General features: G+C 41.1%; 1 protein-coding gene across 4 annotated transcripts in view; it reads left to right on the forward strand.

Moving 5' to 3' along the window:
* Positions 1 to 402: 402 nt before the first annotated feature.
* dlgap4b (discs, large (Drosophila) homolog-associated protein 4b) overlaps positions 403 to 24,787 on the forward strand; it is a 113,608-nt gene continuing 89,223 nt past the window's right edge. For 2 of the 4 annotated variants that reach the window (XM_035152837.2, XM_035152836.2), the window contains exon 1: positions 403 to 872. The gene's annotated coding sequence lies outside the window, so the exon portion shown is untranslated. The remainder of the gene's footprint in view (positions 873 to 24,787) is intronic. The other 2 variants (XM_035152833.2, XM_035152835.2) reach the window with 1 other exon arrangement.

Below are 24,787 nucleotides of genomic sequence, written 5' to 3' on the forward strand. Positions count from 1 at the left end.
ATCTAACAGTGAATGACTGGTAGCCTAAATACACTGAAGCCTTTCACTTGTGATTTACCATCTCTCTCGACCAACCCCCCTCCACTCTCTCTCCCTCTCTGACTCTCTCTCTCCACTCTCTCTCTCCTTCTGACTCTCTCTCTCTCTCTCTCTCTCTCTCTCTCTCTCTCTCTCTCTCTCTCTCTCTCTCTTCTCTCTCTGACTCTCTATCTCTCTCTCTCCTTCTGACTCTCCCTCCCTCTCTGACTCTCTCTCTCCTTCTCTCTCTCTCTCTCTCTCTCTCTGACACACTCTCTCTCTCTCTCTCTCTCTGACACTCTCTCTCCTTCTGACTCTCCCTCTCTCTCTCTCTCTCTCTCTCTCTCTCTCTCTCTCTCTCTCTCTCTCTCCCCCTCTCTCTCTCTCTCTCCCTCCCTCTCTCTGGAGTTAGTTGGTGGGTTGCAGCAGTGTCTCAGTGTCTATCCTGGCTCTCCTGACTGACGGACAGAGGCAGTCCTCCTCTCTGCCTGTCTGCCTCTCTGCCTCACCGCCTGTCTGTCTGTCTGGCAGTGTGTCTGCCTCTGCGTGTATCTGTCTCTCGTCTCAGATGGAGAACGGAGCTCGGTAATGGAGACTGTCGTGGACCGGGTCTGTCGCTTCCTCCCGCCACCGGAGACCCGCCAACTCGCCGGACACATGATGCGTTAAAGGACGATACATCGTTTACCTCTTCCCCACGGAGATCCCACAGTGACGCTCGTTGGTGTCTTTTTCTTCACCTCCTCTTCCTTCCTTCCTCGTCCTCCTCTTCCTCGTCTGCTCGGGGAAGTTACGCACCAAACACGGATAAATCCTCCAAGTCTCCTGTTTCCAAGCGGCGCGCTCCGCCGGAGGTAAAAAACAAACAAACAAACAAACAGCAGGGGGTGGGAGGCTGGAACTGGTGAATTGCTTCGAGATGTTTATGCACAGGATGTATTGTGTGTCTGTTTTATTATTTACATGAAAAGTCAAATGTGTGAGGAGTGAACATTTCGTCCAAAGTGGGAGGAAGGTGACTCATGCTGACTCAAACGGAGGAGTCAGTGTTTGCGCTGCGTCTCTGCAGGGTTTAAACACACACACGACAGACTATTCCTCTTTAACATGTCACTGTCACAGGACGTGTGTGTGTGTGTGTCTGTGTCTGTGTGTGTATGTATGTATGTGTGTGTGTGCAGCTCCCCCCCTCCACGCTCCTCTCAGCTGTATTATGTTTGACAGGTAAAGAAATGGGGGATTGAGGTTTTGCAGTGTTTGATGACATTGGCCGGTTTGTCACATTGAGTTAAAGGTCCAGTGTGTAAGATTTAGGTGAAAGGGATCTCTTGGCAGAAATTGAATATGAAATAATCCTGGTGATGTTATCACAAGTGTGTTTAATCTAAATTGTACGAATTGTTGTTTTCTTTTCCCCGAGAATGGCCCCTTTATAGTTAAATACTTAATATTTACATCGGGAGCGGGTCCTCTCTATGGAGGCAGCCATGTTTTTTACGGTAGCCCAGACTGGACAAACTAAACACCTTCTAAGTTTTTATGACAAATGAAGGCTACCACAGGTTCACTTTCATGTTTGGAAGGAGAGGGTGAGGTGAGGGGTATTCAGCTGCAACACGAAACTTCACCACTAGATGTCACTAAATTCTACACACTGAACCTTTAAAGACATGTTAATTATACACTCTGAAGATATATAAGAATATATGAATATAGAAGTTATATTCCTATTTGCACTTACAAATATGTAAGACGGTCCTGTGTTTACTATTAAGTGCAAGTGCATAGTTAATTTTTGCAAACACATTGGACATAGTAAGCTACATTATGATTGACGTGGTCTCTTAATGATTTTTGCTTATTTTTCCTGTAGGATTAGTGTATTTCTTTTAAAGTACCTAAAGTTATGTTCATCAGTGAGCTTAAGGCTGGATGATGTAATCATTTCAGACCTGACACTCAGAGAGTCAAACAATTTTCAAATTCACTAGATCCAGAACACTGATAAATATCAGTCCCCTAAACATGCCTGATTTTCTTTCATCAAGATTCATGAATTATTCTCAGAAATCAACGAAAATGTCTCACATTGTTAAAGGAAGTGAAAAAAAAATCCTGGAGATGCCTTCTGATCTGGATCCACACCAAAATGTAGTGGTTTCTACCCTGACTCATATCAGGGAATTGTGAAACTCATGAAACCTTCCACCAAGTTAATGGTAATCCGTCCAGTAGCTTTTGTGTAATCTTGCTTAAAAACAATATACTTGTCATATACTTATAGCAATATAACGAAAGGCAATTGTATGTGTGTATATATATATATATATATATTGTGTAAGAACAGTAAGGTGGAATAACGTATAATTGATCTTCCTCATATTTGTTAAATATTTTGGTGTTCATCAAATGTTTCTGATTCTCTGTTCATAAAGAGTTCAAAACCACAACCTTCACTCAGGAGCAACAATCAGTCTTTAAACTTTAAAAAGAAATAACATGACATTTATCCTGATTAATATCTATTGACTAAACTGAACATTTTTATCTTGATATCCATCTAACCCAGCCCTAGGTGTGCTGTAGTGTGTTATATGACAGGAGGCTGTACTCAGAGTGTAATGTATTTCAAAGCAATGCATTGTGCTAAACATTGCCTAGCGAGTCTCATCTGTCAGTAAGATTTGAGAAATAGGAGATCCACCACAATATCAGGTGGCCTTGCGGAAGCTTAGAGTTTTTATGTCTCACTCTGTCCTCTGTTAAACATCAAGAGGCATAATTTCACTGGGTAAAAGCCTCCAAATCAGGAACTCTTCACAGTCCTGAATCAAGTAGACTTTTACCTCACTCTGCTGAGAATGGAACGGAAAGCATTATATTTACTGACAAGTTAGTTTTTCGTAAAGAATGATACATGTGTGACTCTTTGAAGTGATTAAAATGCTAAATCACCACTGGAGCATCCCAACAGTTAGCCTGCTGCCACAGATGATGATTTAGCTCAGACTCTCAGTCCCGTGTTTACAAGGTCAATTACTCCACAAACTCGAATGAATCACTCGTCCAGCTCCGTCCACTCAGCAGTCACTTCCCCACAGCATTGCTGAGCAGGGCCGGCTCACTGTACTGAGGATATAAGAAGACAGATTTCTGCAAATATGTTGTTGTCATGAATAATCAGAGGTAAGCGAAAAAGGACACTTTATTAATAACTGATCGAGACACGGCTGTGCTCAGCCAGAGATACCAGTCAGGATTAATCAATAGTGTTTTTCCCAACAGTTTAATCAAATCAACTCCTGCGCAGATGACATGTCGTAGTCTCTCCATGTGGCACAACATGCTTTAGTAGGTTGCAGTGTCTTTCATTCCATCAAATTAACAATGGATTTAGGTCTAGCTACCCTTTTAGCACAGCTTTTTGAGTGACCTGAAAAGCAGCCTAACTGCTGTGTTAGTGGCCTCAATTTGCTTCAACTGCAAAAAAAAAAGCTCTCTTATCCACTGTCACACACACTACCCCCCCCCTGCTAGTATGCACTCACTCAAACTGTGTCTCATCGCATCTCATCACTCTCAGCAGCTCTCTGCCCTCTCTGCTTGTCTCCCTCACACGTGCATGCGCATGCACGTGTACACGCACACACCCAAAGAGGCAAACCAGCCCACAGCCGTGTTGGATATTATTTGATAAATTATGTGCATCTTTCTGCTATCACAATTTGGTAGTTTGTGTATTCTTCGGTAGGTTTGTCGACGAACCTTCCTTCTTTTCTGCTTTCATTCTGTAAATTACAACTGAGCATTATGACCTTATTGAACTCAATACAAGGGGCTCTGTGTATTTAACTCTATTATAAATACCTGCGTGCTCATGTCATATATATTGGCAAAAAGAAAAAACTGCATAATGGAACTTCTAAACCCCATTTCAAGGGCAGGTCATTTCTATTTTCTCTGTTGGCACAGTGGCTTCCTTTTAGGAGGATGGTATATTGCAAAGGGTCATTTATAATGTATAATGTATAGAGCAGTCCTGTATTAAATATCTGCAGAGTCGGGGGTGTGTATTCCAACGCTCAGGCAGGGGGGCTTTGTTACACCATATTGCATCAATAGGGGAATGAAGGCAATATGGGGGAGATGAGAAAATATTCTCCTTCTTGTATCTCTGCAGAAAGTTTGCCCGGGTGTTGTGACAGTTCGGAGGAGTGTGTGGGGCTCGGTGATAATTAGATTTTAACTGGATTCTTTCATGTTACTGCAGTAAATATGAGTTGTAATGTCTTGGAGAAGAATCTTAAAGACAAAAACCTGAAGTTCAAAGATGAAAACAGAAATAGAAGTCTATGATCATGTATCAGCAGACTCAGATTCTGCAGAAACAGATAAAGTCGTAGAAGTCTATATTTAAATGGCCTCGCTAGAGAGATAAGATGTCGTCATCCCTCCCAGTTGGAAACTGTGTCTGCAGAAGGAACCAGATCTTTCTTATCGCTGCGTCTTTTTTAGTGCTTGTTCACTGCAGAGCCTTTATGAATGTGATCACATCATCTTGTAAATCTGTTTACAATATTGTTCCAGGTTGTGTTGGATGAAGAGTGTGTGCCTGTTTTGATGCGTAGCAGTTGACAGGTGTAACCAGGAATGTCAAAACAGAATAATTGACAGCGAAAATGTGAAACCTTTGTTGACAGTTGACTGGGAGGATATTGGACAACAAGGAATTTTTGTGCATGAAAATCAACAAGGAGACTGTAGATAAAGCTCACCATTAGTGATTTGTTTAGGAAACGGCAGTGATTGCCACGAAAGGTAATAGAAGTAAATGAAAGCATCATTTGTCATTCACATTATGTTCTGGCACATTTTCACATTCATTTGCTTGTTACCTGAAAAAATGACACGAACAGTCACAAAACAGTGTGTAATTTAAGAAAATGGTCATGTCAGTGTGTCAGCGTTGCTGTTTTCTCTAACTTTCTCTTGCTCTCACCTGTCAGACATTCACAGTTCAGCTGTCACACAACTTGCTGATTCTATCTTCACTGAGCCAGTGTTATGCTTTCGGGTCTTTGCCCTTCCTCTAGTCGGTCATTTAGCTTTTTGTTCATGTAGAAGGTCTTTTGAGCTGTAAAGGCCACAGTCCAGAGTATTTTAAAGAGTATGACGACGTTAAAATATGAAGAACGCAACAGGATATTGTCCAGTTCACACATGTTGACAAGAGCAGGAAAATGTCCAGAACATTCAGCTTTAATAGAGCAAGCAGGAGACACGACAAAAGGAGTAAATTCTGCCTGTGCAAATCACATATTTTTGTTTACAGCAAATCAACAGTGGCGTCACTTTAAAACCAGTTGGAAAGAGGTCACTCGCCTCTCCCTCTCTGTCTCTCTATCTTCCACTTTCTCTCCTGAAATCAAAACAGTTTAGTGTGGACATTGCTGACATGAAGACAAGAACTTTTGACATCAATTACTGCCACTTCTACTTGTCCATAAAAAATCAAGCCTCTAATTAGACCTTACGTCTGACTTCCCGGGAGAGCGCAGGCTTGGTAATGGGTGACAAACTGTCTTTTCACCTGGCCTGTAGATAATAGTGGTGCCAGCTGTGCTGTGCTGTGCTGGGATACCAGGGTTGGCAGGGATTCAGAGTAGCAAGGGGGACCTTTATCACTGAGGCTGTTGTAATTCTGCACACAACATGTCTTGCTACGATGTTCCATATGATGCTAGGAACACTCTTTAACAATGCACAAGGAGTCTGGTCCTGGATCCACATGTCAGGAATAAAGGGAAGGAATCACAACCCAGTTTATCAAAAGGAAGGATTCTGTAAACTCCTGGATTATAAGTGATATTTTTCAATCGTCACTGTGTTGCTATTCATTACAGGAGATTATGCAAAGTTAATCTCTACAAACAGATTCTGCATTTGAATATGCAGGGACAAGATTTTGTGGCCGGAAGCCTTGAGGTTTCCTTTTCTAATTTGACCTATCATGTTTGAGCGGGCTTTGTTTGCCCACAGTCCTTGTAGAGAGCAACAGAGGCAGAACACATTGACCAAAATGCATCAGCTATCGACTATTTGATTTATCTGCATTCATATGCAGATATCTGTAAATAGAGATTAGCCAAAATGTTGTCTGGACCTAAAACAGCTAGAAAAAGTATCACTGTTTGTGTTTTGTGTGGAGAAATCGTCGACTCATGTGATAAAAGAAACTTGAATGGAAGAAGGAGTCTTGACCCAGAAATTAGCTGTCTACACTGGCAGCCCCAAAATAATGGCTGTTTCCCCCAGAGGCTAATTCGTTGTCTGATGATAACCGAGATTGCTGCAAGGTTAATAATTTGGTTTGAGGCTGCTGCACACTAGAGGATTTTCAACTCTTGACAGATTTAAAAAACGTGGGAGACCACAGACATAATGACAGATTTAACTGATTTTAAATCTTAAAATCGTCAGAACGCACACACTAGACAATTTGGCCAGAATGTAAAACCACACACTTGTCGTTTGTAGGGAACTATTTCACAGTGGAGATTGCAGAGACTTAGAAAATCACAGAAACTCACGATATCTTCTTCATCTTCAATTTTCTTAAGACGGTTGGCAAACAACCTTTAGGTGCATTACCAGCACCTTCTGAACTGAAGTGTGGAAAACTTGAACGTGACTTCAGAGGAAAATTAAACATTGCAGTCAAGCTGGAGGTCAGTTGGAAATGTATTGTTGTTTTTAGGTGTACAAGTACGCAACATCCGGTTGGTGACACTTCCTGGTCAGCTCGCTCTCATTGGCTATTGCGGGTAGGCAAAAGTCTATAATCAGCACCGATTTTACGCCCCCGTAATTGACGGAAGGGACAAATCGGGTCTGAAATCAGCCCGAATATCCTCTAGTGTGCAGCAGCCTTTAAGCAACAAAAACACTTCAAAGTTAGGTAAAGATCAGTACATGATACTGATGCAGTAAATCAGTTAAAGATTCAGCACTGAATGTCGGTCCGACGTGTTAATAAGACAGTGTGCAGAGTTTGCATACTGATTTGTAAAATGTTTATCTGCTGCCTGTTTAAAATGCAAGTCATGCATACAAATAAACATCCACAGTAAAATCTTCTCACTCCACATGTTCTATTCTGCAAAGCTTTAACTCTGTGGAACCCCTCAGGAGAATTATGCACTTCTCAAAGCTTCGCTAATGACCATATGAAATTATGCAAAACACCCACCGAAGGTCAACAAAGGTATACCTGGCAGAAATGAAAATGATTCTAGGGTTTCATTTCAAAGTTGTTGTCTTTTTATTTTTGCATGTGTGTGTATGTGTGTATGGTTACTAGAGGTGTGGAAATTTCTCGATTCTAAGATGCATCGCGATGCAGACTTGGACGACTCTGCATTGATGCAGAGACGGAACATAATCGATTTGTGTTTTCCGCTACGTTCATTGTTTTAGCTATGTCCCGTCGCTTAATAATAACGACCAGCACTGCTTCAGGATCTGAACAAATGCACATTAAACGTCTGGTTGTCCTGTGTCAGTCTCTGTCGGAGTCTGTTTCCTCCTCACTCCCCCTCTGACCTGCGCTCACTTTACACCATCAGTGATCACAGGTTATTAGGACACGTACAGTGTACTTTGTGTTTGTTTGATTCGCTCTAGAGTTTATGAGACACAGGTTTAAACCTGCTACACAACACGAGACGTAACGTGACGCGCCCAGTCAGGAAATCAGGATTCAAGTGACCGGAACTATCCGGAGTCATGATCCGACATCATCAATTTATAACTAAATACATGTGATTATCAGTTTGTGTGAAGAGGGACAGAGACGAGCAGACACACACACCCTCACACAGACAGACAGACAGACACACACACACATACCCTCACACAGACACACACTCCTGCAGACAGAAGTTCTTCCCGCAGATTACGACGTAATGCGGGGCAGTAATTAAATTCAATTATTAAATTAATTAATTAATTAAATTAAATTAAATTCCCGTCGCAACAGCTGTTATTTTGGCTTTGTCAGTGAAGTTATGGTCAGGTTAACTTTTCCTTTTCAACTGTTTTGGCTGAGAGAGGATGAGTTTTGCTTTAGGCGATTAGCTGGCTGTAAGCGAACAGAGCAAGAGAGCAAACAGCCCTGACTGAAGGAGGCTGAAGTGTGAGATACTGTTACAATGGATTAATGTCAGGTTTCTGTCTACTTTTACAGTGTAAGTTGTATGTTTGTGAATTTGAAAGTAAGTGTTGCTTAGTGTAGCTGTGTATTTGGGATGCACTAGTATTGGTCACATATCAGCTCAGGTATTAGGGACAATAATTTTGGTTATTATTATTAAGAAAGTAATGAATCTTTCTGAATCATCAGTGTTTGCAAAGTAGAGTGAATGGAAGTCAAATAAATGATGAGAGGGATTTATTTATTCAAACCATTTTATAGTCCTCGTTTAACAAGGGCTGGTCTTATTTGTACATTATGTTCTTTTTGCACTGCCTTTTATTTTTTTCCTCTACTGTTCTTTCTCTCAATTTCTGCCTTTCCCCCTTCACCCTAATCCTGCCTCCCACCAGTCGTCACTCACCAACCCACCCTTCCTCTCCACCGAGCCACCTAACAAGGCTGTTCCACACTCGGCCCTGCATTAAGATGCAGACCCCCATCTCGCCTGCTCCTACTCAATGGCCCTAATCCTTCCCTCCCCTCTCTGCTATGAATGATAGCCTCAGCACCTAGCCCCCCGTCTCTGGCAGGCACAGGCCCATCGCTAAACAAAATGCTGAGAAAATGGCCGCAGTCAAAAGATGTGTCTCGTGAGGAGAGGTCAAGCTGTCAGCTGCTCAGTTAGAACGGACGGAGCAGGGACCTGGAAACCCAGCAGAGTGAAAAGGTTCCTGTCAGCAGACAGTGTGTTAGCTCTGTTTCAGGTTTACATCCTTTAATCCAGGATATTCTGCAGATCTGGGAGTCTTGAAGGTTGTTAGTTGGTTTTCTGTATTTATTTCAGACCAGATGTGTGAATTTGATTGTGCAAGATATGCATTCATTCATGTTAAAGAAATTAATTAACTTTGATCCATTTGTGTACGGCCAAAATAAAGATAAAGGGTCTATCTCAATGTGGAAATTAACCAAATCCTTGTATACATCTGCATTAGCATACATTTAATATTTTGAGATAAATTATTTAAATATTGTAAAACAGAAAATGCAATATTTAGCTGCATGAAAATGAAGTTAATTTGAGCTCATTCGTTTGGCTGAGAATTTGGTGAATAGATCAACATCACTCTCATGTTTTTAGACTATGAAGCTGAAGACTATGAAGTATAAAAACATGGTCGATATGACTGCTCCCCAAAAGTGGAGCCAAATCATCTCGATCGCCACCTGGTGGCTGGACACAGTGTAGGTCATAAACCCCGCCTCCTACGTGTGAGCAGATGGGACATAGGCTAAATTAGAAAGTTAAAATACATATACAATATTATTAGGAAGATGGTTTCTGTAATTTTAGGTATTTGTTTTCACACTGGTGTATGTCAAAGTGATAATTGTTCTGGTAAGTTTGTTTTTAATAATTTTTTCGATGATATATAAACTTGTTCGCCACCGCGCAGACGTTCTCCAAATGTGCAAGATGACAGCGTTTGTATCAAGGTTATATTTGCTTCATTTCTGGTTAGTCAGAGGAAGTGTTGTCTATGTAAGAGACAGTTAGCTGAGCTGAGGAACACCATCACCACTTCATCCCTCTTTCAAGAAAAATCTCCACACACTTCCCCTGATAATGCTTGCCCCTGAAGCCCCACCCTTCTCTCCAGCCAGTTTCCTAATAGCGTGAGGGAATTGCTCTGTCGGAGAACAGGGTGAAACAATTAAATTAGAGGACACAAGAACAAGCGGAGAGGAGGCCCACCTCTGTGTTCAATTTACTTGTTAAATATACTCACTGTGCCTCGACAATTATCTCTCCTACTCTGTTTCACACACACGTGCACGCACACAAGCACATTGTGTTGAGATGAATGGACTCCCTTCGATATTGTTTGTGAATGCTGCATAATAAGCTGATCTGTGTTGCTTGTACAGTGCAGGCAGAGAACATGTCTGACTGATAAATTGCACATTTTCATTGTTTCAATTAGTACTTTTGATTACAGTTGTTACCCAAAGAATCAAAATGTAAGAACAGTTTCACACAGTCTCAGATTATTTAGGTGTGTAAAATTACTTTGATCTGCACTTTTCATAATGCTTTATTTTGTAACTGTATTAATGAGCTATGCAGCAATCCAATACTAATAATACTACTAATACTAATAACTATAATACTTATGTAAAAATTAGATAGTGACTCAATTAGCAGGATCGGATATTGTTGATAATAGGTCCAATCGATGGGGTCGAAATGTTGTCACGAGTTGTCATGTTCACGAGACTGGCATGGAACATGTACACACCGTGGTCGGGCCTACACATACACTGGTAGAAAATTCTGGTGTTTGCTCTAATTATCCAGGGCTTGACCTCAGCACACCCCAGTGACTGGCAACATGCTTTTAAACACTTTTATGGTTCTCCTATTGCTCTCCTGTGCCCACAGAAACAACCGCTTTCACTCTTAATCCCTCTCCTCTCTCTCTCCTGTGTGTGTGTGTGTGTGTGTGTGTGTGTGTGTGTGTGTGTGTGTGTGTGTGTGTGTGTGTGTGTGTGTGTGTGTTTCACAAAGCTAAGCAGCCCTGCAGAACAACTGACAGGGGAACCACACAGAAGTGAAGCAGAACACTGTGTGACAGTTGTGCATAATTAGAGTTCCTGTGGGTTAAAAGTCAATGAGTAAATGAGTGTTTTACACTGTAAATTATTATCCTGCTACATTTGACACTTGTTGTTGATGATAGACCAGAATATGTCAGAGCAATTACTGTGATCTATGGTACATGAGAGCAGGGTTGCTGAACAGGGCATGTGACAGCAGTGAGACGTGTCTTGGGTCTTGAGGACTTATAACGTTTATTTACCGACAAACCACCTAAACTGCACTTTCGTTGCACAAAGCTATACCGGCTAACTTCTAACTCTCCAGTTGTAACCATTACGATCGCCCACCCACCCACCCACTCTCTCTCTCTCTCTCTCTCTCTGAACCACATGTTTGCATTCACTGAAGATATAAGAATCTGCAATTTAAATAAGGCAGTGATCCAATATAATGAGAAGAGAGAACCGCCACTCCTAAGCAGCTGCAAAATCCATGAGTTGTGAAGCACATGTATCCCTCCTCAGCTACTTTATCACGTCTTAGTGCTTTCCAGTGGATGATACCCATTTCTTTTTACAGTGTACTGATCTCTTTGTTTGTCCATTCACATTGCATTTTCTGTTGTTGCAGATTCTGGTCATCCATGGTGGCTTTCACTGGCCGACAAGTGAAACCACATGATTGTGTAGACACGCGGCTCAACATTAACACAATTGTTAATGTACTTACCTAGGTACTATGCGTGTTACTGGAGGATATCTCTGGAGGGCACACCAGAGAGATCAGGCCTTACAACTACTACCATATTTGCATAATGTTTATTATAAATATAGCCATACACACTTTCAATATCATTTTGTGTACATTTTTTCCTGAAGACTGGTCAACAAAACACGCCATGTGCAGTACAACAGTATCAATATACTCTCAGACATGCAATGACGTCCTGACATTTTCCTGAAATTTTCTGGAGAGGTTGTATGTGAGAATCCAAATGTCCGAGTCTGTTGCTCTGGAATCTTTCCAGATCTTTTCCAGAAAATGTCTGGTGGGCATGTTGATGACATTTCTTACATGTGACGGACCCAATACTGTAAGAATAGAAATATCTCACGATGCAAAAAGAAGTGCCGTACATGTAGAAGATACTGACAAACACATCACCTTGGAAATACGAGAGCTTTTGGCATTGAGGGGCGAAGCTGTTGTCAATATGTTGTAATATGTCACAGAAGAATTTATACTACATATCCTGAGTCTTGTATGTTCTACTCAGGTGCCAACCCTCACCTGAATGTTCCAGAGATGTTTCTATTGTTGTGAAACGCGTCTCACTCGGACAATCTCCTGCTGCGTTCTTCATAAGAAAGGCAAACTCCGGAGTTCATGTCTCCAAACAGCTTTACGGTGTTATTAAGTGATAAAACTGGAGGATGCATTTATGAGATTAACGGTGACAAATAATGATGCATAATTGCACAGTTGCAAAGGGCGTTTTTTTTGTCACTGATTTTACATTAACAAATACACCATTCACCACAGGAGAAATGACACAGTGTGGCACAATTTAATGGCACTGAAAAGAAAAGACACAGGGAACCAGGCTGCAAAAGAAAAGAGTACACAGAGAGTTTGGTTTTCCTCACTAATTGCCTGGCATGATGCTGACTGAGTTGGCGCTCTGCTGTTTGCTGGTACACAACCACACGCCGTATTAGATGCTGTATAACTGTGGCACATGTTTAATCAGACCTGGCCCTTTGTTTTGGATTTGATTGATTTGTGCAGCGTTGAGACATGTGTAGTCTCGAATCAGATTCATTCTAAGTGCTTGCTTCTTGAATGGAAGTTGGAGAAGGTAAGCTTGAAAATGTGTTTATTAGTGTTTATAGGAGACTTTATGCACATACTGTATGTTCAGCAGCAATGCATGTTTGCATGTTCTGGCATGGTGGGATTTGTATGGTTACTTCACTTGTCAACCCTACACCCTGGCCATCTATGCAATATTTAGCAAAATTAACAGTTTCCCCCGGAGTTCGGGCTTCTCGTTCACACACAAATGCTGTTTTAAATCACTAAAATAGAGGTTTTTACAAAGTGCAGATTTTCAAAAGCTCTGGTTCCACTGTTTATGGATGTAAAATGGAGCGTTTGGGAGATGATGATGTCGCAGCTTACTTTGCGCATCCCCACTGTTGCTTTGTGTATAGAGCATTGTATTGAGTATAAGATCACTGTGCATGCTCACAAAATTCTTCTGTCTGACAGATGGTTAGTGTAGAATGTATCGCCACCTACTGGCCCGGCATGCTCGTTTGTAGTGGTTTTTGTGTTCTTGTCTGGACCGAGATGAAATGAAGGGGGAAACAAATTTAAGAACAGACGTGAAAATATCAGCAGTCGTATAGACAAGGTCTGATTTTGATTAAAAGAAGGCAGTTTTCCCTCTCTACTCCTAAATCCCCTCTTACAGCTTTTATCTCTGCTTCTTTATTTCTTTATAAACTTAACCTTATTCTCTTACTCTTTTAGTCTATTTGGAGTTGGGAATTCTTATATACATTTGTGATGCAGTTTGATGCGCCCTGGGTTTGAAATATAAATAAACCTGCCATGCCTTCTGATATGTGTTGTTTTGGATTAATTACTGGAGTCCTCGGCAGCACAGAACTGCAGGTGACACATAAAGGATATCACAGAGCGAGAGAAAACAGTAGAAGGGAGGAAAGTGAGGATAGTGGAGATAAGTAGACAGAGAGGGAAGCTGCCAGCCGCAGAAAACAAATGAGCAATGATGAGTGCTGAAACTCGGGGGCACATATATGAACGTACAAAAGGTGTAACATTCTATATATTATGGCGATGCCTACAACTACAACTAAAAAAAGAGCTTGTTCCCAGCATGCAACCGATTTCACAGATATTCTGGTGTATTGTTTTCTGTCAGTGTCAATCAAGTCTTTGTTGGATGTTTGTATTTATAAAGTGACTTTTTTATGGCTGCAAATCAAAGTACAATTTCCATGAGATTAGAAACCTCACTCTGTTTTAGGAGTGGCAGCTTCTCTACTAATGCTTATACCTCTGCAGAAAAGTGTCACCTTTATATAGATATAGATTGACATAAGATTTTTTATAAAGACCCTATAGTTGCAGAGATATACTTGATTCTACTATAAGCCAGACTTAAAGGGATAGTTCACCGAAAAACATTCTGCAGACTAGGGGGTTTGCCTCAGAAATTCTGCGGAAAGGCCGGAAGCTGTCAATCTCACATGTGCGTTAACACATACAGCCCCTCCGGAGAGTGTCTGGAGGTTCTCCAGTGTTCAGTGAGTGTCTGAAAGCAGCTGAAGTGGTTCAAGAGCAGCATTCAGTTTATTTTGCAGACCTTTTTGACCATGTTACAGGAATAGCAAGAGTTAAATACAGAACAATGTAAGATACTAAATACTATAGCAAGAGATCTAAGAAAGACTGAAACCATAAATGTACCTCCTCAGTAACCCTAACAGCCATACCAACCATCCATTAAAAGCTCAACTCTTTACTTTGTAACCTTAGCCTTGCATCACCGAGTGCTCATCCAGTCATAGAAGATTAACAAGGTTATCTCTGCCAGTGAAAATCATAAGCAGGTCTTGACTGAATGGCCTGAAGCGACCTTCCCCTGTCTGAGGAGAGCGCAGCTAATTATATCGGGGTTTTTTTGCAGCGTCACAGTAGCTTAGCAGCAGAGCGCTAATTCATGCTTACCCTCCTCATTCACTCTGGTCGGGCTGACTCACTGACAACTTGTCAGTGCATTTGAGAAGTTGTGAAGGGAGAAATAAGCCCTGTTGGCACTGGAGCACTTATCATATTACACCAGCTTTGTTACTGCACCAATGACAGGTGTGAGCAATAAGGATAAAAGATATTTTCAGGTTTCTGTCAGGAAGCAATCAACCGCAACTTTGAAATATTACTACTGGCTATACTTGCCATTTTACCTTGTGGTAATAATTTGTTCTTTGTTGTATTTGATACATGAAAAAGCTCAAATGTGGTCTGCTCGGTGGGGTTCATAGGATTAAAGTATGCACACTGATTGATGTATTAATTTAAAAGACATTGAAACCAAAGCATTCAGGGAGGGAAAGAGCTCATATACAATGCATAAAACCGTCATTTGTAAAAACAGAGCTTAATGACATAATAGTAAAAGAGTAAGAGGCCATACATATAACTGGAGTATTGTCAGTGAGAGCAGCCAAGCCTTTCAGTTAATTCAAACAATGAATAACGAGTGAACTGAGTGTTAGAGCTATGTGATCCTGCCTGCTGCATTCTGCACTGAAGCAGCAGAGGAAATGATTCTATCCGGTGACCACAACTCAGTGATTTACAAAGTCAAACCCTTCTCCTGCCTTGTTCATGTTACTACATTGAAAACATTTATCCCCCAAAATGCTTTAAAAAAACTGGGAATACACAACTGCATTCATTTTAAATTAGATTTAAGCAAAATTAATGAATTTTATATTTTTGTTTTGTCATATTTTTTCCTTTGGGCTACGTTGAGAGTTGTCATGGGGTCACTTTTGTAAAATTATGCTACATAAATAATCCAAAATATGAAAATTCGGAAGAATGAACTAAAGTGCCTGGCTTTCGAGTTCTCTATGCCATTAAATGTTCAGTCATGCAATGTGCTGCCTACCTAATAGCATATTATATATATTATTACTACTGTACTCATCATTAACCTTTGAAATGCTGCATGATCTATGCTTTATGTTCCATGGCGACAATAACAATGCTCTCTGGTGGCTGTTATTTTAAACTGGCTGACTGAGGCCCATTTAAAATGAATTCATCACTCGGATTAAAATATAATAGTTCTTTCTGACTGCTTGATATTGTTAGTCATGTCAGTGTATTATTTGCTACTATCATGTAAATCATGTAACCATATTAAGTGCCAGTGACCTGTTTTCCTCTGTGCTAGTTGTATGTGTTGGGCTTTGCGGGCGCACCAGCAGCTCACAGCCAGCTTGAATTTGGCCCATATAAGTTAATGCCATAACAGAGCAGATTATAATGAAATCATGGTGGAACATGAGCAATTGTTTATACAATAAAATGAAAACAGACAAATGGCTTTCAGGGCAAAGGACTGTAATCTTTATAAATGACTGTGCTTCGGCTGAATCATTGGGCATTTCACTCACCACTGCCACTGATGCTAAATGCATGTCATGTGAACACATTTGTGCGTCTAGCCAGCAGTCATGCCCTGTGTCTCATCAATGGCGCCTAACCTTGTTCGCTGGCTGTGACAGGCTAACAAAGACAAATGACAAATTGGTTCAGGGAATGATGCTAAATCACTAGTATAGCAAATCAACTGATCTCAGGTGGGAGAGTAGCACTGAATGCAGCACAGCAGCAGCTTAAACTGACTGAGCTTCTTGCCTTGTCTTGTGTGCATGTCTGCGGTGTGGGTATAAAAACATTTGTGTTGTTGTGACAGTTCTATGTTGCACTCGTGTCTTGTGTAACACTTACCTCTCAACCAGACTCCTTAGCTATTGTTATGAGCCAGGCCTGGACCTTCAAGAAGATGGCCTTGTGGGTATTATGTGCAACGTAGTAGACGTAGATGTTGCAGTTGTATTGTAAGTTTTGTTTTAGCTGCAGCCTCAGAAAAAGACGGACCGCCACCTCCATCCATGTTTGTAACCTGTTTTATGCCCAGTGAGGCACTGAGGGATAAGGCTGTGTATGTTCGCAGTAGTTATGCAATTAAGTGCCCAGTTCACTTCTCAGTTGGTCCGCACAGTTTTATGCTGCGTTCACATCGGGATCATTTATGTTTAATCGCGCAAAAGCAACTAGTGAGTATTTGCCTGTTCTTCGGAAGAGAGGAGGACGACTGGCTGAAGTGACTCAAGTTGCTGTGTTGTACATGTTGTGGCAACACGTCTGAATGACTATCGTTTCCAGCGCTTACCTAAGGCTGACCAGTGACCGCTTTGTCCGTTGAGTATCGTTCTCACGTCTACTTGCGTCTTTGCATTGACTTTGCATGTAATCTGGACGCATGGAAGATTTACACCGCGTTCGGTGTGAACGGACCATTATTGTTGACACCAACGAGCCAGAGCTAAGCTAAGTGTGCGAGCATAATACCTGTGGCCTCCTTACTAGGGTTTAAAGCTGAAGAGCTGGTGAGGTAACACTATGCTCACAATGACAAAATGCTGATGTTTAGCATTCTGATGTTTAGTTTGGGTTAGGGTTTGTTTGACAGACATCTGGTCATGAACCAAAGTATTGGAGAGATGAAAAGTTCGACTTAATAAAGTTACAAGATCAGGGTAAATTCATTCGAAGTAGGAAATTAATGAAATGAATCCAAAATATCCCAGATCAAAACGCTGCCATCTTTTGCATTTGTCTGCGCAGTAGTGATCGGGGGATTTGTCGACCAATCACGAGTCAGTCTTAGCTGTCAATCATGTTTCACTCCTCTTTTATAGCATCTCATAACAAATTCAAACCAAACTTGATCATACACAAGTGTGATAACATCTACCTAAAATGATAGAAACCATTTTTGAGAAAAATCAATTTAATGTGTACTTAAACTTTTTACTTTTGGTCCATGCCCCATCCACTAACATAGAGCAGGTAGAGTTTGTGATCTATACTGTAGCCAGCCACGAGTGGGCAATCAAAATCCTTATTTCCTCATTTTGGGATCTGTCATGTCATCCATCTTTATACGCAGTCTGTACCAAATTGCATGACAATAGTTATGGAGATAGTTCAGTCCAAGGACCTAAAATGAGGGAACGGTATGTCCAACCTGCGATATCCATCAGGAAGCCAGCGAGTTTTAGTTCATGTTCTATTGCAGTCAAGCAACATGTGTGAGGCTGATCAGGTTTGTGTGTCAGAGACTCTGTGACAAACCACTGGAGGCGAACTTGTATTGTGCTGCACCAGGGCCCCAGCAGAGCTGCAACCAGAAGTGAAGGAGGTCACACTCAATGCTTTTGTAAAGATGAAGAAGTTCCCCTGAGAATTGTTACTGTACACAGCGAGCGCTGAAATGAATAAATGAGAAATAAATCTTGAATAAAGTTTGTTGGCAGATAAAGTGGCGGAATGTAACATTTTGCACTCGGAGCACCACGTGGAGCCATATTACAATATAGCACTGCCTGTAAAAAGCTGGTTATTGTTGCCTTAAGGCTGTTTTATACTGACAGACGTGTATCTTCCTCCTCCTGTGGTGACAAGTGCTTATCCTGATGTGAAATCCCAGGCAGTAACGCTCATGAATCTTGCCCTACAGTCTTTGGCAACAGAGGCTGCACTGCCTCAAGTAAGTGGTTGCAATATACAGCAAAATGCTGTAATACTGTAAGAGCATTGTATAATGTAAGGATCCGATGTATCTTTGGGACCTGACTTCCTCCAAGTAGAAGAATTATTGTAAGTGCCCAACAGCGGTGTAATAAGTTTATCACATTAAATCCCCCAAATTAGTTTATCAATTACTGAGCCATGCAGTTACAATGTGGTGCAGGGCAATTTTAAGCAATTTTTAATGATACCATTATGGGCAATGTTACAGCTTAATAAAATAGACAGGAAGTTGTTTTTGGTTTGTGCACCCAAATGTCCTAAAGCCAAATTGGCCTCAAATTTGTAATGAACATGACAATGACTTCCTTAGAGCTCCTTCGAGATGTGGTGGAACTGGAGCTTTGTATCATGAATATGAAGATTACAGACCTTCAGTAATGATGTGATTCAGTCACGTCGACATGGAGCAGAATCATTCGAAGGAATGTTTTCTTTTACAATATGTGTGATAAACAATAAGGTTGTTTTGAGAGCAAAGAGAAGCTCTACCCAGACTCTACCCAGTATCTGCTCCAAATAAAGTCTCAGTGTTTCGTATATTCCTATGAGCACCCAGGTGTATGAACTGATAACGAATATTAGTAAAAATGTCTTCACAGTGAACATGTTAATTAATTTATAACCCCCACCATGAAGGTTATGTTTTCGTCTCCATTAGTTTTTTAATTAGCGGGATCATGCAAAACCTAGTCGATTAATTTCTATGAAATTTTGTGAAACAAAGAAGAGCCCATTCCATTTTGGTGCAGATTCAGATCAGCAGATTCAGTGCTGTGTTTTTTAGTGCTGTCTGTCTGTTTGTTTGTAAACAGGATTACACAGAAGCAACTGAACCGATTGTCATGAAACTTGGTGGAAGGTTGGGCTATGGGCCAATGGAGAACCCATTCACTTTTGGAGTGGAATTGGAGTTTTTTTTCTTTGGAACTTGCATGTGAATTTCTTAACAAACAATGCAGAAATCGGTACGAAAAAATCAGGAATGTGTAGGGTAGGGCCACTGGGTATTCCACACACTGCATGTACTTTATATGCATTATTGTGATAAAGTGGCCAATCAGCCATGGTGGAGGTATGTGCTCTTTGAGTGCCGTTTTAGTCAGATGAAATCTAAGGTCACTCCACTGTTTGAAGATCAATGATGCAAGTGGTAATCACCCCCTCAGACTTAACGAGACCAAAGTCATACTCTGAAGTCACGTGACTTGATATTGCAAGTAAATACGTGGACACTTGCTGCGAGTGTCAATGATACTGTAAGAGGAGGTTGACCTTCATTACAGGAGTACAGTTTGCACTTGTCCTGGACTGTAAGCCAGCCACATGAGCCCCATACATATTTGATGCAAAACCTCACTCGACCTCTTCGAAAGTACAACAGACAGAACAATCCTCCTCAAATTTAGGCATATTTGGATGCGTTTGTCTCTAAAAGCTCTGTGGTACATGTAATTTATGTGTGATCCACGCCATCTTTCATGATCTTAAGTGACAGAGCAATTCTTGGCCCCATTGCTTTAAATAGGCCAAATGCTGACCTAATTGTCAGCACTGCTTTTGGTGGAAATGGGAGTATAGTACAAGGAGAGGAGAGGAGAGGAGAAGAGGAAATATGTTACTTGAGGGTGAAAAAGACAAGTAATGGATGAAGAAAAGTAATGAAGAACTCCACAGTTGAGGGAGAATAAAGAGATGGGGGTGTGGTCTGCTGGAGGACTGTGTCTAGGTTTTCTTTATTGTGGAAATTGCAGCACATGGTCACCAAATGCACACACACACACACACACACACACACACACACACACACACACACACACACACACACTCAGGCCAAAAATAGCACGGCTATTTCAACGCTACCTCAGTGAAATTGACTTGAGGAGGAAACGGTTCTTCAGTTAATCTGCAGATGACAGAATGACAGGTTTTGTTAAGCAGAGAATAGAAAGAGATGTGAGAGCATGATGGTGAACTGTTGGCCTGCTGGTGGTGGGAAGGCACAGGATAGTGTGTGTACATGAGAGAGAGAGAGAGAGAGAGAGAGAGAGAGAGAGAGAGAGAGAGAGAGAGAGAGAGAGAATTGCTCTTTTCAGACATCTTTTAACGATTTTGTTCCCATTGCATCCTCTCTGCTCCACCCTTCTCACTCTCGTCTTCCCTGCCCCCTCACCCTTCTTGTCTCCCTCCCCTCCTTCTTGACCTATTGACCCGCACCATGTCCTGACAACACAAGGAACAGTCTGATTTTGTCTCCACACCAGCTCTTAGCTCTACCCTGCCGCCGGCAGTGTGTCGGAACATGTGGGATTTCTAAGGCTTTAAGACGACTGTGTTTCAACATTGCTGATTCATAGCGAGGCCAAAAAACACTGATGTGTTTTATGAGCAAACTACTGATTCTTACATAAGCTTTATTTGTGTCCATTCTCACATTTCCTCAAAAGTACAGTTTGGAAATGATTAATTTGTCATCTTCAAGTTATTTCAGCTAGCATGTGAATACAGCAACAGGAGTGTTATCATGGCAGTGACGGTTTGCTTAAGAGAATATATAAACTGTTACCACTGATGTGACTCACGCCACCAAAATCAGCTTTTTCCTCCTGCAGGATTTCATGCACTAGTTTGCATGAACATCACAGAACAATCTCAACTGGCATACGCTGCCATACCTGGGGACATTTGTTAAATTTGCATGGAAAGAAAAGCACTGTGAGATTCTCGACTGAGTCTCAGCTACTTAAGTCCGTTTGTCTGTCTCGTCTTGTTGATCCATTACAGCAGATCAGTTTGTTCTAATTTAAGAATGTTTAAAAGAAGAATAATCTCCTGAGTAGACACATGGAAAAGCAGAACTCCACAGAACAACAGCAGCTTTCAGCTTCTCAGCGTGGCGTCTGCAACAGGATTAGCAAATCGCTGTGACAGTCTGACATTTGAACCCTGGGGTAGGGCTAGCTGGCAAAGTGAGGCAGCTGATAGCTGATAGTGATGGGGTCCTGACAGTGCCTGTTGGTATTATTACAAATGTTTGTGCTGCACCAACAGTGTGTGTCATGGTTTTTACGTCGAGGGCAGATTTAAGATGGATTGGCAGTTCAAGCCTCAGGGGTTTGCCCATGATGCTTTGAGATAACAGCTCACTTCAGTTGACACTACAAACAGGAGATAGAATTTGGGTCTGGAGATCTGTGGCAGGAACATTACCCACCAGGTAGTGATGATGTGCAAAGACAAAGCTCACTAATGGCTCCTTAGAATCACTGATCATGCACAGACTCATATACACAGTTCCTGATGAATAATAAATATCATAATTTACCTGTTCACATTTCATTCAGTCTGCACCACAGCTAACATCCTATTTTGTAATGTTTCAGAAGAAACAAGCTGTTGAAGCCTGAAGATCTTATCTGATCTGTAAATGTATTGGGCTTTCAAAAATTCCTGCGAGACTCAAGTGTCGAGTGTTTGTCTCAGTGACAAAAGCATCTCAGCCGCAGTGAATGTGCAAAATGCTTTGCTGCAGGTCTGAGTGTGACAGATAAAGTGTGTGACTCCTGCACAGTCATTGTTTTGTGGAGGCCTCTGTCCTTTGCTGGATGAAGTTTATTTTATAGATTTTTGTTATGATATTGTTGCACAGGAACATTTCAAATATCAGGTTTTTGAAGTTACTAAAAATTAGCGGAGGTAACTTGAAAGATCAATTTGCAGAGCACGTACCTCTGCATAGGATCATTGGCTACTTAATCACCGTTTAATTAATTTTTTTGAGATCAGATATATCCAGATCATTATCTAGCTCCACACAAAAATCCCCCTGTTCATAAATATTAGCAGTCTACACATGCCAGATTTTTTTTCATAAAGACCTCTCCATTATTTCTTGAGAAATTCATAAACGCAGTATCTTACAACGTAAAAGAAAATGAAAATTGATTGAATCCACTCCAAAAGTCAATAGCTTCTTCGTTGGGCCATTCTCCATCCTTCCACCAACTTGAAAACCTTGTAATCCTTCTGACAAGACCAACTATATGGACTCAGTAAAGCGAATACCTGTACCAAGGCCCAACAGTCCCCTTAAATTATATCAAGCTGCACCAAATTGTACAATCTCATAGATATCAGTTCCCTATATTTTCATCAAGATCCATCAACTCTTCCCTGTTAATATCACTGGACTTGTAAATAAACAAAAAAACAAACATCCTATCTTACAATGTTAAGTGTGACATTCACAAAGATGTTCCTGGATTCTGGAAAGAGGAATTCCTGTCTCTACCCCCATAATCAAACCTGCTGCAAAAGTGAATTAGTTCTTCCTTGGCTTATTACCCCAACCTTCCTCCAACCTTTGGACAGGCCCATACCACACCCCTCCACCAAGTTTCAAGTAAATCTGTTGTTAGACATACAGAGAAGGAAACAACCTCCTTGGCAGAGGCAATTAGTCTGACCTCATTGACCCTCCTTTGTCTATTCATAAATGTGCTCATGCAACATACCAGCTGAAGGCCTCGCTCACCACAACAGTCCTCTGCCTGACCAGAACCTTATCTGAGGTCAACAAGAGGTCACACTGAGACTCATTTAGCTCATTAGAAAACTGTGCCTGCACTGCAGCAGGCCTGTGTTGAAAACCTGTGAGTCAACTTCACTCGGTTCATCAAGCACTGACCTCATTTGGTGACGAATGATGTTTTATGTATTTATGGAAAATTGTTGTTTAAACGCGGCTGAGGAATTTTTGTTGGCAACGAGGCGGTGACATCAGTGGTTTTTCATCCTGAATAATGTTGCGTGTTAAAAAACGAGGATGTGAGACGAGGGCCTCGACGTGAGAACATTATGTTAAGATGCTTTCGCTCTGTAGCTTAGATCACCTGAGCTGACCCACGTCGTATTTGATGATTAGCAAATGTTTCCGTCCATTTTTACTGCAACTCTACAGCGTGATCAAGTATTTTCTTTGTCAGTCATAATCAAACCACGTGACTTTAACAAATCAGATATATGAAGTGGCAGGAGGCTGAGATGAGACTTTGCACGCTGGAGCGTTTGGAGGCACTGGTTTGCGGTGTCTAATCTCCCGAGGTGAACTTTTTCAAAGAGCAAGAGTCTGTGCTGCTAATTCCATGTCATTGTAATTTTGTGCACCCCAGGCCCAGTTTTGTGTGTTTCATCATGCTAATTTTGTTTGCTCTGTATTTGCATAGTTGACACCTCCACAACAAACCTGGCAAAATATGCATGTGCCTCAAGTCAAAACATCTCTAAACAAGCTTTGGCAACTTTGAGTGTGAATGAATCTGAGCATGCAATAACAAAAGATACATTTTTTCATTTTCCATTTTTGATTTACTATTATTATTTACAACTATTTTACTATGAATGTTCTATATATTGACCAATGATAGTGTCACAGGAAAAGAGCATTCATTTAAATTATGTCTATGCATATATAAAGAAGAGGAAGTTTGTTGTGAGTAGTTTCTTAAAAGCACATAATGACGGTTTCTGGCTTTATTACCCCTCCACTTATCTTGTCTTACTTATATTCAATGAAAATAACATTATTTGTTTTAGTCTTATTTTGTGCTGTACAAATTGTCGTGGTGAATCCTGAAAGCACACACTCTGTCCACGGGTCAACAACTGAGCACTATCGCACTAATCACACTCTTTTGAATTTGAATTAGACTAATTAAGAATGTAATCTGTCGTAAGGGTTTTACTCTAATAACTGTATTGTGGGGAGATTTCATTTGTAGTCCTGATCTGGAGAGCTTTGAATAATTTCTCTCTGTGTGTTAACATGCGTGTCATGTAGTGCAGCTGCATACACTGATTATCTGTGTTATATTCTCAGCATACAAAGCTCGGCCTGCTCATATGTTGTGACTGATTGAAGTGAAAAGGATGATCGTCCTCGCCAAGAGGCAACAACTGCTGAGTCCTTATGTCAAAACTTTCCCTCTGCATGTTTCAAACTCTCCATGATGCTGCTCTGTCACTGTCTCTCCTCTCTGCCACTATCTCTGTCCCTGCTCCTCGCTCCCACTCTGTGGAGCGACCGCTACTGCTCTTTATCAGTGATGGGGCAGAGATACACACAAAGTCACTTCCATCCATCTTACACACTCTTTTTGATGCTCACACACACACACACACACACACACACACACACACACACACACACACACACACACACACACACAAGTAAGCCCTCATGCACGTGCACGCACACAAACTCACACAATAAGTTATTCTCGGCATACAAAGCCACCTGCTGTTTTCCGCTCCAAAGACATTTTGTCCTGCAAATTTAGTATATTTGTAAACACCAAACTCAACTATGCAGAGAAATTACATTTTCCACTATAAGTTTTATGAATTACCATGCAATCAAATTGTATTTATATGTATTTGTATAGCCCATATTCACAAACTGTCTTAAAGGGCTTAACAAGGTGTGAACAACCTCTGTCCTTAAAGGGATATTTCACCCAGAAATGAAAATTCAGTCATTATCTACTCACCACTAT

Source organism: Hippoglossus stenolepis, chromosome 3 (assembly GCF_022539355.2).
Source record: "Hippoglossus stenolepis isolate QCI-W04-F060 chromosome 3, HSTE1.2, whole genome shotgun sequence".
NCBI classification, from domain to species: domain Eukaryota; kingdom Metazoa; phylum Chordata; class Actinopteri; order Pleuronectiformes; family Pleuronectidae; genus Hippoglossus; species Hippoglossus stenolepis.